The sequence below is a fragment of the Electrona antarctica genome (genome assembly GCF_951216825.1).
Source record: "Electrona antarctica genome assembly, chromosome: 24".
In the NCBI taxonomy this organism is placed as follows: domain Eukaryota; kingdom Metazoa; phylum Chordata; class Actinopteri; order Myctophiformes; family Myctophidae; genus Electrona; species Electrona antarctica.
The window spans coordinates 6,613,182-6,631,251 of record NC_136803.1 but is presented as its reverse complement, the minus strand read 5'-3'; positions in this window follow the sequence as shown (position 1 = coordinate 6,631,251).

Genomic DNA, 18,070 nt, shown 5'->3' with positions numbered 1-18,070 from the left:
CTCTGTTCTGCTGAAATGGAACGGGGCCGTCAGTGTTGGTAGTGATGGTAGACAAAAATCACACCCATGTGAAGTGAGTGGTGCAACTCCGTGTGTGTGTGTGTGGGGGGGCGGAAGTTCCAGACCCACAGGAACGCACCCAGGGTGCCGGCCCGATTCCGGTGAGCCGCCCCGCGTCTCGGGGTCCCTCTACTGTACTGTACTGTACTGTACTGTACTGTCACTGTACTGTACTGGCACACCCAAAATCACCATATACAGTTAATATATGTGTGTGTGTGTGTGAGTTAGGTTGCACACAGGTGGTGAAAAACAACCATGCTGTTTTCGTGCTCAGACGCACCCACCCACCCAGCCAGCCACCCAGCCACACACACAGCTCCGTAAGGGAGTGGTTGCACCACTCAAAAAGGAAAGGGGTAGGTGGGGGGGCCACAGAGATGCTGTGAAACAGCACAGAGCTTAAACCAAATGTATACTTTAGTCCAGTGGTTTTCAACCAGTGGTCCCTGAGGGGGTTCCAGGTGGTCCCTGAGGGGGTTCCAGGTGGTCCCCAGCTAAATAATGGAGAGTTGGTAACCAAATGGACCTTTTTATAGATGTTTAACTCTTGAGAGTTGCATTTAGTTAATTTAAGTCTACACAATTAGAGAATGTAGACGAATTGTTATTTTGATCAACGTTTCCCGGTTGTCTCTCCTATGGTGCCAACATCATTACAGCATGGAATTGTGGACAAAATCTAATCCCAACGACAAAATATTCTCAGTTTTGGGTCCAAGAGGCTAAATCTCATCAGTCCGTGGCTCAAAAAGCAGAATAAATGATGATGAAATGAATTGATATTAAGGGTTGAAAACCACTGCTTTAGCCACATGACCGTCGCTCACTGAAAAGCAGCATGGTCATTATGACAAAATGTAGATTTAAATGTAACTCAGACCCTCCCGTCCAGGCGGGACCCTCGAGGGGGTGAGTGAGTACCCAAATGGACCCTTTACAGGTCTGTAGCTCTTGAGAGTGTACACGGATGGAACCGAACGGATCCGTACGGATTTGGGATCCATTATCACACACTCTTTGAGTTATGGGATTCTGTTTTAAATTAACCCATTTTGACCTGAGATCAGATTCTAAAAATGTCTGTTTGAAAATGACAGTTTTCTGAAAAAGCTATGTTTCTATGTCAGTCGTTCTTCGATTTTTCAAAAATAGCAGACCTACAAGCTCGTAGCGCGCCACTCGGTGGCGCGCTATGAGCTTGTAGATCTGCTATTTTTCAATAGCTAAAGCATAACATAATGCTAACACCAAAAGGGGTTCCTGCCAAAAATGGGTTAAGAAACTGTTGAGAACCACTGCGGTAAAAGCAGTTGAATGGCCAGTGAAAATGTTTCCAAATCCGGTGGTCCTCTGATATCCCCCCCCCTGCCGTCCCCGTCCCCAAACCACCCTAACTCACAGCTCAGGCGTCCGGTGGTCCTCTGATATCCCCCCTGCCGTCCCCCCCCTGCCATCCCCCCCCTGCCGTCCCCGTCCCCAAACCACCCTAACTCACAGCTCAGGCGTCCGGTGGTCCTCTGATATCCCCCCCCCCTGCCGTCCCCCCCTCCCCAAACCACCCTAACTCGCAGCTCAGGCGTCCGGTGGTCCTCTGATATCCCCCCCCCCTGCCGTCCCCGGCCCCAAACCACCCTAACTCACAGCTCAGGCGTCCGGTGGTCCTCTGATATCCCCCCCCTGCCGTCCCCGTCCCCAAACCACCCTAACTCACAGCTCAGGCGTCCGGTGGTCCTCTGATATCCCCCCCCTGTCGTCCCCCCGGTGGTCCTCTGATATCCCCCCCCTGCCGTCCCCGTCCCCAAACCACCCTAACTCACAGCTCAGGCGTCCGGTGGTCCTCTGATATCCCCCCCCTGTCGTCCCCCCGGTGGTCCTCTGATATCCCCCCCCTGCCGTCCCCGTCCCCAAACCACCCTAACTCACAGCTCAGGCCAGTGGCTCACACAAACCTGCTTAACACAGATTGTAAAACACTGTGTGAATGTATTACTGAGTGCGTACGTTAACTTACAACCACCGTTTCACGTGTGTGGGAAGTCTTTGGACAGTAATAATAAACCTCACTGTACCACACATTAAGGCTATCTATTTGTCCTCAAATTCCTGAATGTATATATTGTGTACATACAAAGAGTTTAACTGAAAATCAAACAAAAAACAAATACGTTTATTGAAGATGCATAGAAGAGTATCTAGATTTGACCTATGTTATTCCTGTCTATAGACTTTGGCTACAGATTTTTTTAAACGGGGGAGGGTTTTGCGGTGGGGTGGGGTTAATAGTATATTGTATGCTTATTGTCCTTCACAGTTGACGTGACTGTACAGAAAACATACTTTCAGTCTATTTTATTATAGAAATCTCTTTGCCTTGCTGACGCGTCACCTGATGACGGCATATGCAATTAGTAACATGAAGCTAGTTTACAACTGTGGAACCAAATGTAACATTGCATCGATGACTTTCTTTGTATATTTTCTTTGTTTCGTTTGTTTTTTTGGGTTGTCGTCGTCGTTCGTGAAGAAAGGTATACTTCTTTGCTCTTTGTACATTTCTTTCTGCCAACTTCTGCTTTGTTGCTGGAAACGGGGGGGTCTCGACACCCCCACGTTGTTCTGTATACAGGTTTATTCACCAGACCATGTGGTCTCACTGGTCTGGGAACTGGGTTTGATACAGGTTTATTCACCAGACCATGTGGTCTCACTGGTCTGGGAACTGGGTTTGAATGTGTCTTCGTCTTCCATTGTACATACGTTCAATATACTGTTCTATTGTGATGCTCTGACACCAGAGATGCTGATGATTTAAAAATGTATGATAGTAAAGTATTGCTATTGTCTGTATTGATTATGGATAGCAACCTGCAAAATAAAAGAATTTATTTAAAGAAGAGCAATTTTGTCTGAACAGTTTTTTGTCATGTATAAATAGTATTTGCCAAATGACCATATATACCTGTAAATCATAATTGGGCAGACTTATATAAACATCATACTCATAGAAGGGAGTTTAAAAAATGTGTAAGTAACATTAATAGCGAGCAATATGTTAACAATTTAAACCCCAGCATAGTCTGGAGGAAATGTTTGTTGAAAATAGCCCATCAACGGCTTAAGTTTGTAGGTTGGCTATTTTCAGTAATGATTTAATGAAGACCCAAAACAGAAAACCACTAGTATAGAGCCCTGAGGCACTCCGATCAATCAAGTATGGTTAAAAGGCCATGTTTGGGAGAGAAGAAACACTTTCCTGTTTTTTTTTCTTTTTAAATGTGGGCAATGTGTGTTTTTACATATTTTAGTATTTCAAAGTGTCTGTGATGACACGGAGTCCGGACACTGGTCTCACTTCCTTCTTGGACTACATGTTGTCTCAGTAAAGGCCTATTCATAGTCTGGATTTTCGGTGGTGAGGTGACCACCGCTCCGGTGGTGAGGTGACCACCGCTCCGGTGGTGAGCTGACCACCGGAGCTGAAATAACGTTGAGCGGTGGTGAGTAAAAACAGAGAGAAGGGCTGGAGCAGTGGCGGTGGTTTGCTCTTCACCGCGGCTCGTGACGTCATGTTGTAGTTCGGTGGTCACCTAACCACCGAAAATCCAGACTATGTATGAGCCTTAAGACAGCCCTCCCCCTCTCCACAAGGTGGGGTGAGTCCACCAAAGCATTATGGTCATTGTAGTAATCCAGCAATCAAGTCAAACCCTAGTAAAACACACAGACTACATTATTATTTTCTGGCCATAAGGGTGCACATTTCAAATTGTGCACTGTTATCTACTACGAATACAATTAACATTGAGTGACTGGAGTTTCTTTCCAGCAGTGTGAAATGTCCCTTTAATAACTTCCACATTTTCATGGCCACATCAGAAGAACTCCATATCCCATCATGCTCTATCCCGTCATCCATATTATCCCGTCACTCATCCTCCTCCCCTCCCGACCGTGAGGGATTATAGCCCACGTTGGCACTGTGACAAATAACTTCCTGATTACTTCCTAGATGAAGGAGAAGGATGTCCTGTACACCGTTGACCGTTCGTTCCCCTGAGGGCACGCTACGGGGGGAGGAGGGGGGGGGGGGGGACAGGGCACGCTACGGGGGGAGGAGGGGGGGGGGGGGGACAGGGCACGCTACGGGGGGAGGACGGGGGAGGACGCTACGGGGGGAGGAGGGGGGGGGGGACAGGGCACACTACGGGGGGAGGAGGGGGGAGGACGCTACGGGGGGAGGAGGGGGGAGGACAGGATATGCCACGCTTTCTCTTTATACCAGTGGTGTCGAAAGTAACTAAGTACATTTACTTAAGCACTGAACGTAAGTACAATTTGGGGTATTTGTACTTTACTGGAGTATTTCCAATTTCCAATACTTCTTCTACTCCACTACATTTCAGAGGCAAATATTGTACTTTAACCAATTTTGACCTGAGATAAAAAAAAATGTCAAAAAATATAAATTTCGGCCATTTGAAAATAGCCGATCTACAAGCTCACAACAATTGCCATTGTAGATCGGCTGTTTTCAAAAGATGTTTAAACATTCGAAAACTTGAAATGGGACATCTGCACAATGAGTACTTACTTTTGGTACTTTTAGTACAATTTGATACCAATACATTTGTACTTTTAAGTCAAGTAAATTTAGAATTCTGAACTTTTACTTGTAATGGAGTAATTCTACATTGCAGCATTGATACTTTTACTTAAGTAAAAACATTTGAGTACTCCCCTCTCTGCGACAGGAAGCTCACAGCGAGCCAATGATTTCCTGCCAAGCCACGCGGTGGCCGGCCAGCCAGACAGACAGAGTGTGGGTTCGGCTGCCACGGGCGGTCAGCCGGTCAGGAGGTTCAGCGAGGTTCAACAAGGACCAGTGCTGGAAAAACGACTCGAATGATTTACTTTAAGTAAAAGTATCAATGCTGCAATAAATAGAAAATACTCTGTTACAAGTTTACAACTGTGAAAAGTCAGGAATTCAAAATGTAGGCCTATACTTGAGTAAAAGTATTTGCTTCAAAATGTTTGAAAAAGTATCAAAAGTTAAAGTACTCATTATACAGAATGTCTCACTTCAAATCTTCAAATGTATAAAAAATATCTTGTGAAAATAGCAGATGGATGCGCATGTAGATCTGCTATTTTCATGTAGATCTGCTATTTTCAAAAGGCCAAAATGTATACAGCCCTGAAGTGGTTACTGTATGGTTTGTAATAATAATCAAAATGTACAAGTAACTTTGGGGAAGAGTTACAAGGACTTTGACAGAGTACAATTTCCGATGGATCCATTTGTACATCTGTTAAACGATGATTCTATGTTACCTCTTACGGCAAGGACACGTAAGGTCTGGTTGGCTGGGCTTACGGCAGCCAAAAAGATCATAGCCCAACGTTGGAATCCCCCATATGATGTTTCAAAAACACATTGGCTCAATTTGGCTGCGAAGCTTTCTGGACAGGATTAATCAGGCCCAAGAGGCACGATGTGGACAGACCTAATATCAGACCTGAAAGACTTACTGACCCGGTGATGTAATGGATGTGTTGTGGGTTGATTATTCTGTGAATAGGATGGGGGGGGAGGTTGTGTGTGTGTGTGTGTGTGTGTGTGTGTGTGTGTGTGTGTGTGTGTGTGTGTGTGTGTGTGTGTGTGTGTGTGTGTGTGTGTGTGTTCTCCCTTCATGAGACATACTCCTATCTAGGGCATAAGTTTAACATTGCAGTTGAATGGAAGGAACAAGTTAACATCATCTTGTCCGAGTTCACATCTAGGCTGGACCTTATTGACAGATGCTCACTACCTTTAACCATGAAGTTCACATCTAGGCTGGACCTTATTGACAGATGCTCACTACCTTTAACCATGAAGTTCACATCTAGGCTGGACCTTATTGACAGATGCTCACTACCTTTAACCATGAAGCTAGAGGCCATCAGACCAATAGCACTGTCTAAAGTCCAGCACTTCTTCTCCAATGTTCACCTCCAGCAGAAGGTACTAAGCGAAATGAACAATAAAACAGTGAGCTTAGTACGCAAGTGGTTTGCCCTGAACACACATAGCACCCGTGATATTATTCACCATCCTCAGTGGGGGGGCGGGCTGGGTGTACCGAATGTGTCATGGATTTATATCCGCATGCGGATATCACATCTACTGAACATGCTGAATAATGATGATAGAGATGTTAGGGAGCTAGCTAGATCTTCCCTGTTCATCGATTTGAGGAGACGCAAGGTCCCTTTAGCCAGGGAGCTACAGCCCCACTTCCTTGGGTTCAAAAGGAAACCTAGTGGGAAACTGGACACTCGCTCCCCAGGCTTCGGAGTCTCATCGGATTGGCCGGATTTGAACGACCTCTGCGTCCAAGCCAGTGTGTCCCTGGAGTGGGCGCGGCCTGACTCTGATACTGTGGAGGTCTCTGAAGACATAATAACCCTCTCACCTCTGTTAGAGCAACAGTGACCTACAGCGGACACACCCACCTGTTGACACCTAAGGGTGCCCGGCGGACCCTGTTGGATATGTTCCAACATCGGCAACAACAACACTGGACTGGACTCAAACTCCAGGGGAAACTGGCTTGCCTTCCCCATGCTGACCATTCTGTTTCCCATTCATTCCTAAGGAACACTGCTCTCAATGAGGACATTATCACCTTTACAGTAAAAGCCAGACTACAGATCCTTCCCACCAGACTCAACCTTTCCCTCTGGTTTCCCTCCACCCATGCACCTCATTGCTTGCATCACACCACAGGGCTTGTTACAGAAACCATGTCACACATTCTGAATGGCTGTTATGCCTATAAAGGGCTTTACACAGCACGCCACGACAGAATAGTTGATCTCATAACAAAGGACATATCTAAACATTTTGCATTCTGTGAGAATGTACAAACATTCCTGTGTCAAACCTTCCATGTTTCAACTCTGTACTGAAAATACTGACATGTTTGCACATCTCTCTGCTAACACACCAGATGTTGTTGTAGTCAATGAAGAGAACAGATCAGTTTTCATTCTTGAAATGGCCTGACTGCACCTTTGATTCTAGCTTAGAGGAAGCCTTTATGACCAAAGTCATTAAGTACCAGCCGCTCCTCCAGACCATCATTGAACTAGGCTATAGGTGCAATCTACTTGTGTTTATCTTCGGCAGCCTAGGACACGTACACAGTCTGGTTGTGCAATCTCTCCCACTATCGGTAGCCGCCAAATATGGCGAAGACGCTGTTACTTGTACCCCTGAAGGGTGTGTGGGTATTTGTCCGGGATTTGCTGATTGCACCTTGTAAATATTTGTGTCCTTGTATTGTATCTCTTATGTGGACATAAATAAATGATTAAAACGTGTGTGTGTGTGTGTGTGTGTGTGTGTGTGTGTGTGTGTGTGTGTGTGTGTGTGTGTGTGTGTGTGTGTGTGTGTGTGTGTGTGTGTGTGTGTGTGTGTGTGTACAAGTAACTAAAGTTTTCAAATAAATGTAGTGGAGGAAAAGTAGAATATTTGCCTCTGAGATGTAGTGGAGTAGATGTAAAAGTACTGAAAATTGGAAATAAATGTACTTAGTTACTTTTCACCACTGTAAACAACACACAGCCTCTCTGTCGCTCCTCTGAGCTCCATCTTCTTTCCCACACAGAACATTTGTGGTGGAAGGTTTTTTAATTAAAAGTACAAATACCACAATGTAAAACTACTCTGTTAAGTAAAAGGCCTGAATTCAAAACTTTACTTGAGTAAACTTTACAGATGTATTGGCATCGAAATAGACATCAAAGTGAAAGTACTCCAATTTGTCGGAAAAAGGGCAGTCTACAAGCTCACAAGCATTGCATAGCGACACTTTTTGAATATATGATGTATAAAATAGTTGTATTAATTGTTTTTTGTAATAACCTAAATCTACAAAGTAACTTGTATAAAGTTGTCAAATAATAAAGTACAAAGTACATTTGCATACCTATGGGTATGCTCGCCATCTGTCAGCTCTGTGCGCTGCTGTGCATTCTGTGCTAGTGTAAGTGGCGTGCGCGGTGCGCCCTTTGAAAACAAGTCTTGACTATAGGGGTCAATGTGGTCAGTTTAGGAAGTCAATGACACCTTTTGCTGCGTGGCGCCGGGCCTGGCTGGCTGTATTCTACTGTTGTGGATGTTGTACAGTGATTTTAGGATATGGCCTGACTCACACCTTTACAACAGATTGATGTATAGCTGATGCATGAGACTTATTTACTGATGCAAGCTCGCAATTAATTTCCAATGGGAGTCACATGGTTTGACACAACATTTTTGTTGTATGAGGGGGAGGGGGGCAGTCGAAACACAGCCGAAAGCCGTACAACACAAATGTTGTTTCAAACCATGTGACTTCCATTGGAAATGCATTGGGGCAAGATGTAAACAAACCCTTTCATACATCTAGCATGCATCAATATGTACGCTAGATGCGAAGGTGTAAGTCGCCACTAAGTGTCAATGCACACCACAATGGCTTACAGAAAGGCCTGTGGTGGGCCTATACTTAACCCATCACGCAGGACCACTCAATCAAGCGTAGAAGAAGTAGCATGACTTTCACAGGGCAACGCTGAAATGCATGCAAACTCACACACACAAACACACACACACGACTCTTATATCATGCTCAACCAAAAGGAGTCTCGGCAGTCCCTGAGGGAGTTCGCGAATGCGCACCCACATACACACAAACACACCCTTCACACGCTCACTCTGGTCCAGCAGCAGTCATGGGACGATGTACTGTATGACGCTCATATTTATTCATGTTAGCTATGTGCACAGTTGGCATCGTGGGGGCACACACACACACACACACACACACACACACACACACACACACACACACACACACACACACACACACACACACACACACACACACACACACACACACACACACACACACACACACACACACACACACACACACACACACACACACACACACACACACACACACACACACACACACCATCTCTGCTGCCAGGCAGAAACCTTGACTTACATAAGAGCCATGAAGCCCCCAGTGGTGGAAAAAGTACTCACATTTTCTACTTGAGTAAAAGTGTGAAAGTATCAATACTGTAATATAGAAAATATCTGTTACAAGTAAGTCTGGAATTCAACATTTACTTTGGTAAAAGTACAAAAGTATTGGTATCAAAATGTACTTAAAGTACCAAAAGTAGAAAGTACTCTTTATGCAGAATGTCTCATTTCAAGTTTTCAAATGTATAAAAAAATCTTTTGAAAATAGCAGATCTACAAGCTCACAATGCGTCGCGATGCGGCGCATTGTGAGCTTGTTAATTTCCAAATGGTCAAAATGTACACAGGGCTGAAGTGGTTAATGTATGCGTAATAATATGCGTAATAATAATCCATGTAACTATAGTAACTTGGATCTGAGATGTATATGGAGTAGAAAGTAAAAGTATTGGATATTGGAAATACTCGAGTAAAGTGCAAATACCTCAAAATTGTACTTAGGTATAGCGTACAGTAGTACATAAGTAAATGCACTTAGTGACTTTCCAACACTGCAAGCAAGCCCCCCTGCCGACACATGAAGCCGCAACACAGCCGCGCGAGGAAGTATATGAATCCTTGCATAAGGGACACTGTGTTCCTTCCCCCTCACTCCGTCCGCACAGAAACAGGGAGGCTTTGAGGGGGTTCCAGTCCACACATGGGAACTTTCTGTTATGTTTTATTACAAAGACAAAAGCCTCAGGAATCCAACGGGTAATTCCAGACCACTACGATTTGTCTTTCTTTTTTTTTCTCTCTCCAACATTCAACTTTATGTTTATGCGTTTGGTGTCGACCGGACAAGCCCTCCGGTGTCACAGCAGATATATATATATATAGCAGATCAACAAGCCCTCCGGTGTCACAGCATATATATATATATATATATATATATATATATATATATATATAGCAGATCAACGGCATTTACTTGGGAGGCCGATTTCCATTGATTATTAAAGCTATGACCTTACAGCAGTAGTTCACCCAAAAGATTACTTGTTTTCTATAGATTACACACCCCGTGAAGCCATGAATTCAAGGCTTCATGGGCAGGGACAAATTAGCCATTGGGCCAGTGGGGCCGTGGCCTAGGGGCTCTTGGCTCGCAGGGGCCCTTCAGGGTAAATTGAACCGTCAGGTACTAGGTTTGACACCCTGAAATGGGCTCCTGGGGCCCTTCATTGGCCATTTATTTTGTTAAATTTAGGTCAAAAAGGTGATAAAAACACTGACAAACATAAAAATGTCGCACACATGCGCGCTATGGGGGCCCTGCAAAGATTACCGGCCCAGGGGCCCTCGTGGGGGTTAATCCGTCCCTGTTCATGGGGTGTGTAATTGTCTATTGCAGTGGTTTTCATATCAAGGCCCATTATTAATTCTGCGTTTGAGCCACAGACCATGTGATGACATTTAGCCTCTCAGACCCAAGACTAACGAATATTTTTGCTATCGTTGACAGGCTGTTGGCAAACGTTGATCAAAACAACAATTCTTCTACATTCTTCTTCCTATAAATGAAGTAATGCAGAGGGTTAACAATAATGTAACTCTTGAGAATGTAAAATGAAACCAAATGGACCCGTACGGGTTCTATCACTAAACCGTAGAACCTCCTAACGCTAAAAACAGCCTCTTGAAAAGTGAAGACCATCACTTTCCTCATCTTTCCATCCACATTTAAAGGACCACTTCACCACTTTTCAACCTATCTTCATATAATAGGTCCTCACTAATAATCATGATAAAATGGCACCATTTTCTTCTACTCAGTCTATGTCTCATAGGAGGGCTGTGGGCAGTTCAGAAACCCGTCCACCAGTGACATCATCGTTAGGCAGATTTTTTTAAACAATATGTTTTTTACAAAAATGTTTAGATTTTTATTTTCGTGAGAACGATGGCTTCCATTTTCGCATTGCAACTTTTCAGGACTAGAAAGCCTGCAGTTTCTATTAGCTTGGATTCCCCATCAATGATGTCACTGGATGACGGGTTTCTGAACTGCCCACAGCCCTCCTATGAGACACAGTGCCATTTTCTCATGATTATTAGTGAGGACCTAGCTCACACGCACACGCACGCACACACACACACACACACACACACACACACACACACACACACACACACACACACACACACACACACACACACACACACACACACACACACACACACACACACACACACACACACACACACACACACACACACACACACACACACACACTTCATTCATGACAGTCATGAGAAGAGAGTGGAACCGACTTACTGTACATGAACCGACGTACTGTACATGAACCGACATACATACTGTACATGCCACTGCCGTCAAGCTTAGGAATGTGTGATTAATCTATTTCAGGGGTCAAGGACATGCCACGTCAGTTCTAGGCCTATCAGTAGACGTTCAATGATCTATTAATCTATTTCAGGGGTCAAGGACATGCCATGTCAGTTCTAGGCCTATCAGTAGACGTTCAATGATCTATTCGAGTGGTTCTCAAACCTTTTCATTAACCCTCAGAGTTATACAAACATTGTAAGGGATTTGGAATTTGAACCCCACCAAGGAACGCTGAGGGTCCCTCGACCCCACTTTGTGAACCACTGGTTCATTCTCACCATAGTGTGTGCAAAGGGGAAGGAAACAAAAGGTACTTCTTGTGTGGATTTAGCTTCGTGGCTTCCTTCCTTTCATTTGTCAAGTCGGAATCCCCTGCGCTACAATACGTCGCCATAGTTCTGCGCTAGGACAAAAAAAAGATCTCACTTTATATACGCTCCGTCCAGAGGCGTATCTACAATAAGGCGAGGGCAGGCGTCCGCCTGTCCAAATCCATTTCTGGCCTGGCCAAAATCCATACAATGAGAAAAAAGAGGACAAAAACAAGACCTGAGAACTATTAATGGACAGCTGATTGGCCGTTGTGGTAGAGCGCGGCCCTCAATCACCCATTGGAATGTAAATGCAAGCCTTTCAGCCTTTGTATCCTACTGTCTGGCAGGTATATCTCTTTGAAAACCTTTAGTGCTACGATTGTGCGCGGGGAGACGACAATTAACACATCCACATTCCTGGATACGCCACTGGCTCCGTCTCACAAACGAACTCAATGCTGATACCCGTGTTGCTTGCATGCACCTCCAAGACTATGGACTCTACCACCCCGTTACGTAGGTCCCAAATAATTGCTACAGATGAGACCTGTGACCTTTGTGTGAATTTATTATGACACAAAAGACAGGTTTACAGGTTCTGCCAGCTGTTGAAAATAAGCTATCTACCAAATTGAGACATGCACATCGATTCATTCAAAGAGGTCACACAAAGTAGGCTACAACTCAGCTGTGTACAGCGTGGCGTGAAATGCTTGTGCTACTGCTAAGCCGTGTGAAGAAAGAAAAAAAGAAAATCATCCACTAACAGATGTGCAAATGGCCACGAGGAGTCTGTTTAAAAAGCATTTTCCATTAATATTGCAAGCCCCCGGGCGGAGTCCCAGCGGAGCCCCCGGGCGGAGTCCCAGTGGAGTCCCAGCGGAGTCCCAGCGCGACCACCGGCGTAGGTTTGGCCCAATAATGCGCGTGTTTACAACGCATTTTAGATTAGAAATAGAACCACGTTCAGGTCAACTGTGCTTCTGCTCCGCTACGACTGACTGCATGGCTCAGACGGGATTGGCCCGATGCTTTTAGTACTTAAGTAAAAGTAGCAATACTACGGAAATTATACTCTTGTTACAATGTAAAATTACAGACAGCATTCAAAGAAATGGAAAAGTACAAAAGCATTGGCATCAAAATATACTGAAAGTAGCAAATGTTGCCCATTTCACAAGTTCAAAATGTATAAAGAATCTTTTGAAAATAGCAGATCTACAAGCTCACAATGCGCCACAATGCGACGCATTGACAGCTTGTAGAGCTGCTGAAATAGGGCCGAAGTGTTTTGTCTTGTGATAATCTAAATCTGCAAAACTAAAACTATAGTAATTTTAGTAAAAAGTACAATATTTGCCTCTGAGATGTAGTGGAGCGGAAGTGAAAGTATTCAAAAATGTGAAATACCGAAGAAAGTAAAAAAAAATGTACAGTAGCCTATACTTACTTGAGTAAATGTACTTATTGCATGATTACGCCACTGATTGTGAGGGTTGGAGCTCCACGGGTCTACTACTACGCAGAGAGCTACTCAATGAGCTGCACGGGTCTACTACTACGCAGAGAGCTACTCAATGAGCTGCACGGGTCTACTACTACGCAGAGAGCTACTCAATGAGCTGCACGGGTCTACTACTACTACGCAGCGAGCTACTCAATGAGCTGCACGGGTCTACTACTACGCAGAGAGCTACTCAATGAGCTGCACGGGTCTACTACTACTACGCAGCGAGCTACTCAATGAGCTGCACGGGACTACTACTACGCAGAGAGCTACTCCATGAGCTGCACGGGTCTACTACTACGCAGCGAGCTACTCAATGAGCTGCACAGGTCTACTACTACGCAGCGAGCTACTCAATGAGCTCCAGCACGCACAACGTGCAGGCTGGACTGACCCACTTAACAACCAGCCAGATTACGCCTGATTTCTACAATAACTCTAGGAGGCATGGATGGAGGCAGCTATAGGGCAGTGGATGGAGGCAGCTATAGGGCAGTGCTCATAGATGGCTCATGGATGGAGGCAGCTATAGGGCAGTGCTCAGAGATGGCTCATGGATGGAGGCAGCTATAGGGCAGTGCTCATAGATGGCTCATGGATGGAGGCAGCTATAGGGCAGTGCTCATAGATGGCTCATGGATGGAGGCAGCTATAGGGCAGTGCTCAGAGATGGCTCATGGATGGAGGCAGCTATAGGGCAGTGCTGCTCATAGATGGCTCATGGATGGAGGCAGCTATAGGGCATGGATGGAGGCAGCTATAGGGCATGGATGGAGGCAGCTATAGGGCAGTGCTCATAGATGGCTCATGGATGGAGGCAGCTATAGGGCAGTGGATGGAGGCAGCTATAGGGCAGTGGATGGAGGCAGCTATAGGGCAGTGGATGGAGGCAGCTATAGGGCAGTGCTCATAGATGGCTCATGGATGGAGGCAGCTATAGGGCAGTGCATGCTCATAGATTTGAAATACAATTATCATGATCAAAATAAAACAGGATATTGCGGCGGTAAACGAATACAAATATATACAAATATACACGTAGAATTATACTGTGTATTATATCATACTGTATGTACATATTTACTGTACTGTATAAGATTATTTTGTTCAACTAAAATGTGGTTTCTATAGATACTCCCACTGGCTATATAGTACACCCAGCTGGATCAAAGCGCCGGTTTGAACTGATTGACATCACTATCCTCACAGCCTCGTGTTCTCACTGGTGAGGCCTAAAAGAATAATAATAATTAAAAAATATATATATTCTTATATTATTAGAGCCAGAATCAACACATAATTGTACACTTTAGTTAAGGCATTTGACACAATTGTCTCAAGTTCTATCTTTAACTTTTCTGGCAAAAACAAATAATGTTAACAAAATATCCCTGCAATAGCTACAGCACAGCTACAATTCTCTTTTGGCCACTGGTGTAAAGTAACTAACTACATTGACTCAAGTACTGCAGTACTTAGGTACAATTCTGAGCTATTTTAGTGGTTAAGATGTTGGACTTTCACGTGGGAGACCCCAGTTTGAATCCCGGGCGTTACATTGGTGCCGTGACCCGGATCGGGTTTCCCCGTGCAGGGGAGGAGGTCAAAAGGGGGGGTTCGGGGAGTGAGGCCAAGTAGTAGCCTGACCAGTTTGTTTTGGGAAGTCTGTTTTGGGAAGTCTTGACTTTTTTGATTACGTTGGTGGCCATTTTATCACGTGAAAGATTTGCCTCCAGGATGGAACCTAGGTAGGTAATTTCATCTTTACGTGTGATAATATTGTCACCCACCATCTGTTCTCACCCCCTCCAGGTAGCATCCAGCTCACTGATGTGCTATCAAAATCAATTGCTTTTAGCTTGTTAACCAGTATGGAGTGGTTCACGGTGTCAAAAGCCTTTTGGAGCTCCAGCATGACCATGCTATTTGCCAGCATCCACCTCTTGTTTGATGTGGTCGCTCAAATAGAGGAGGCATGTGTCAGTGGAGTGGGATGTTCTGAAGCCAGATTGGAATTCATACATTAATATCCCTTTGGTCTAGTCTAGTGGTTAAGATGTTAACTACGTACGTACGTTACACTCGTACGTAGTTCAGCTATAGTTGACGTTCTACAATGGGAGTCACTCAAATAGTTAATGTTCATCTAATGCAGAAGGAGGAGAGGATCCTCTGAGAAGCATGAATGTGCTTTTAATGGCTATCCACCAATTACATCTTGAGATATCTTGTGTGCAAAGTGGACATTTTGGCCTAAGGGTTGTGATACAAGAAAGGCCACGAGAATCAGTGGCGTTCATAATTCCGGGAAGCCTGAACGTGCACAGCTAATTCCATGGCCATCCATCCATCCATCCATCCATCCATCCATCCATCCATCCATGGCCATCCAGCCAATATAGCTTAAGTAACATTCACTTTACACACACTGAGCCATGCGTGGAAGCCTTTTTTCCACCGTTTCTGTAGTCCATCTGTCCTTTACGCCAACATCATTATGTGTCTATAGCACCACTTAGTACTGTATGCTGCCTGGCCAGATACTTACTATTACCCTGGTCACCTGAGTGTATATGACATATATTTAGCCACTTAAGCCTTAAATTAGCCTACAAGCTCTGCTATTCTAGCTATGTTTTGGAAAGAATTACCTATAATAATAATTGCCCAGGTGTAAAGGAGCAACTTGGACACTCAGGCATGAAGGAAGCATGAGTTCAAGTCCGTTGCTCTCCCCATGTCCCCCATATATGGGGACTAGGTTGGCGGAGGGTGTGTAGAGCCCAGGATCACATTAGATCATTGACACAGGGGTGAAAAATGGGTTACAAAATCGTGGGATATTTTTTTTTTAAAGAATAATAATAATTGCCAAAATGTTGCTTGAAAGTGGTTTGCTCTGTCCGTTAATATTCTATATTCCGATAATCATTGCTACTCTACTTTGCTATAGCCCTAGAGCAACAGGGGTCAGTAATAAACAGAAAATACTTTTTGCAGCCGTCCGTAGGTGCTCGGTTTTGAAGGAGTCAAGGGATTCGCATGTCTAAATGACTGTTGGTAGGGCGTTCCACATTTTGGTGGCATAGGAGCGAAAATAATTTAGTCCCTAAGTTGTTTGTGCCGAATCTGGGTTGCACATGGTTTGTTGAACTCCCTCTGGTGTTATGGGTGTGGACTTCTTGACATTAAGGAAGTATTTAGACATACATGGGTATCTTGGTGGTGTATCGAATCTTGTGGACCAGACCCATTGCAAGATGCTGTACTCTGTCATCAACCCTAAGCCATTCCAGCCTATCAAAGTGGGCAGGGGTGAGGTGGGTTCGGGGAGTGAGGCCAAGTAGTAGCCTGACCAGTTTGTTTTGGGAAGTCTGGAGCCTTGTTTTAAGGGCCTTTTAGGTACTGTGGTACCACTACCAAGAGGTGCATACATAGTCGAAGAAACCTTGTACGGGGGCTCCTGTTAGGGTCTTCAGGGTGTTTTTGTTGACCAGTGAGGAGATCCTGTATAGGAATCTTGTTCTTTGGTTGACATTTTTTATTACGTTGGTGACCATTTTATCACCGGAAAGATTTGCCTCCAGGATGGAACCTAGGTAGGTAATTTCATCTTTACGTGTGATAATATTGTCACCCACTCTAACCAAGAAGCTGATAATCATTGCTACTCTACTTTGCTATAGCCCTAGAGCAACAGTAATACACAGAAAATACTTTTGCAGGCGGGTCACCAATTTCATGCAATCAGGAGCAAGAGAACCCCATTTATCAGCTTCAATTAATTTGATGTGGTCTTTTTGTTCATTTGATCACTTCCAATTTTACTTATTTATGAGTTTTCGGTATCCACTATCCTGACCAGAATTGTATTTGTTTTATATAGAAAAGAGAGACAGGGAGACTCAATCTAGTCGTTATAGCAATGATTACAGTTGGTACCTTATAGACTAGAGCTTCATAACACATTTGAACAAAAAAAACAAAGACAACCCTCTGAACTCTTACAATTAAAATGATTTCTTAAAATTATTCTCTGTCTGTCTGTCTGCCTGCCTGCCTGCCTGCCTGCCTGCCTGCCTGCCTGCCTGCCTGTCTGTCTGTCTGTCTGTCTGCCTGCCTGTCTGTCTGTCTGTCTGTCTGCCTGTCTGCCTGTCTGTCTGTCTGTCTGTCTGCCTGTCTGCCTGTCTGTCTGTCTGTCTGTCTGTCTGTCTGTCTGTCTGCCTGCCTGTCTGTCTGTCTGCCTGTCTGCCTGTCTCTGTCTGTGTGTCTTGTTGTTGTTGAAGTCTCTAACTCAAGCCCCTCTGTTTTCTTCTGTTTTCTTTCAGGGTTACCTTGGCAATCCCCCCGTCTCCCCTCGGCCCCTCCCTCTCCCTCTATCCATGTGCCTCATTCTCTCTGTGTGCCTTGACTGTAAACAACTCCACGTGCTTGCAGAGCTTGCAGAACGAAGGAACCGCCCCCTCTTGCACAACATGTCACCCTCCGTCCCTCCCTACTGTTTTTGCTACCAGCGTACCACACACACACGGCCAGTTTCCCGCATGCCACATCACCTCCGCAGAATCCACACACACACACACACACACACACACACACACACCCCCCCCCCCCCCCCCCCCCCCCCCCCCCCCTCTGGCACGTGCTTTTCAAAGGGACAGGAGCACAACAACACATGATAGTCATTGGTCAATTGGTTCTAATTACTGTCACGCTACGTTTAGGCTCTGTTTAATTAGGATTCACACATTTTAGCTAAAAACAAC